At 36.3% G+C, this 2246-nt stretch overlaps 1 pseudogene; it reads left to right on the top strand.

Annotated features, from left to right (window-relative positions):
- The first annotated feature begins 517 nt into the window (after window positions 1–517).
- On the top strand, window positions 518–1071 carry LOC129514277 (chromobox protein homolog 3-like; annotated as a pseudogene).
- Window positions 1072–2246: the final 1175 nt, after the last annotated feature.

Genomic DNA, 2246 nt, shown 5'->3' on the forward strand with positions numbered 1-2246 from the left:
GTTAAGTGCTTATATGCATATTCAATATCCCACAAGTCCCTAGAGAAATATTAATGAACGGCCCTATTCTACATCGTGAACATGTAGAAAACTACAGTAAGCAAAAAAAGCCTGGTCTCTGCCCTTGCAGAGCTTGCAGTCTACAGGGAGAAACAGGCTTTTATCAAGCAGTCACATAAGCAAATGTGAAACTGTAACTGTGTGGAATGCTACAAAGAGGAGGCACCTGCACTGTAAGAGAACAGTGGAGACCTGACCTAATCAAGGAGGTGTAGGTGTGCGGGGATGGGGCCATGTAGTGAGGGGAAGGTTCTAATGGGTCAGTTAAGCTGGTATCTGTGTAACAAGCTAACCAGGTCTGGAGGAATAGGAAGCCCATCCTGGGCAAGCACAACAGACCTTAAATGCAAAGGTGGCTTTCTTCTGACTTTGATATATGTCAAAAATAAAAGAAAAAGTAGCTGGACCCGGAGCAGCTCGGTGAATAATAAGAGCTCTTCAAGCCTGCAATAGAAAAATGGCCTCCAATAAAACTACATTCCAAAAAATGGGAAAGAAACAGAATGGAAAGAGCAAAACAAGTAGAAGAGATGGAGCCTGAAGAATCTGTGGTGGAAAGAGTACTGGACCCACAGTGTAGTGAATGGGAAGGTGGAGTATTTCCTCAAGTGGAAGGGATTTACAGATGCTGACAATACTTGGGAACCTGAAGAAAACTTAGATTGTCCAGAGTTAATTGAAGCATTTCTTAATTCTCAAAAAGCTGGTAGAGAAAAAGATGGTACAAAAAGAAAATCTTCATCTGACAGTGAATCTGATGACAGCAAATCAAAGAAGAAAAGAGATGCTGCTGATAAACCAAGAGGCTTTGCCAGAGGTCTTGATCCTGAATGAATAATTGGTGGCACAGACAGCAGTGGAGAATTAATGTTTCTCATGAAATGGAAAGATTCAGATGAGGCCAACTTCGTGCTGGCAAAACAGGCAAGTATGAAGTGTCCTCAAATTGTAATTGCGTTTTATGAAGAGAGACTAATTTGGCATTCTTGTCCAGAAGATGAACCTCAATAATTGTTTGCATTGCTATATATATATATATATATATATATATATATATATATATATATATATATAAAATCTGGGTCTTTGTTTTTTTGATTTATTAGTGTGAAGAAATAACATTCTAATGAAAATCAAGTTTGATATGTTTGTTTTGAAGTAGTATTGGGGGAGTTGTTAGGGTTTTTGCATCTATAGCACTGGTTACTTTGAACAAATAAAAGCTTTCTGTAGTTGTTTCCTTTATCAGAAAAGAATATTTGAGACCATGGCATATTATCTCCCTGCATTAGAGAACACCTTTTCTAAATGTTGGGGGAAATTTTCATAGTCGTTACTCAGTCAGAATTTGTGTTTAACTCTATATGCCTAAGGACCATTCTGGGTTTTTTGTTTAATTAGGGCTTTTTTGTGTGTATACTTAAAAGTACATACATAAATGGTTTTCTTTTCTTTTTGTTATTTTTGAAACAGTCACCAAAACAAAAACAGCATTTTATAACCACGGATAAGCCCATGTTTCTGGGATGCTATCATTTTCAGCAACTTAAGAAATAAATCACTTAAAGTTACATTGAAATTTTTCCTGAAGCCTTAACCTTTCAAATTTTGTAATTAATTGGACAATTTAAATACAATGTAAAGGGTGTAAATTGGACAATTTAAAAGCAGGCATATCAGAATCCATATCCCTAGTTACAATCATATAAATGCAAGTTTATTTGCAAGATCCCTGAAAGGAAAATTTTAATCACCACCAACAACCTCCCCAACCCAAAGGGCAAAACTAGACAAGTTTTGGTATACTTAATTAGGTAAGCAAAACTTACTTAAATGGACATTTAAAGGTTCCTTCTAGTGAACCATTCCTTTTCAAGAAGTTGAAAACCCTTGTGCTGTATTGACTAAAAGGTCGTGATTCATGGAGTGTCTAAGACTTCGTTCATGGAAACCCAATCATAACCAGATGGTTAGAGATGTTGACAATTTAGCACCTGCTGGAATAAATTGGTGGACAGACTCCTATAATTCAAATTCTTGACATGCATGCTTTTTCTTCACCCCAACTCATTTCTAACATGTAGGCTCAATCTTCTCAATATTTGAATTACTGGTTCAGCAGAAACCAGGAGAAACAATAACTTTGTAGTCAGAATGTTATCCAACTGTATATTGTTTATTTTATT

This window comes from Nyctereutes procyonoides, unplaced genomic scaffold, assembly GCF_905146905.1.
Source record: "Nyctereutes procyonoides isolate TBG_1078 unplaced genomic scaffold, NYPRO_anot_genome, whole genome shotgun sequence".
NCBI lineage: Eukaryota > Metazoa > Chordata > Mammalia > Carnivora > Canidae > Nyctereutes > Nyctereutes procyonoides.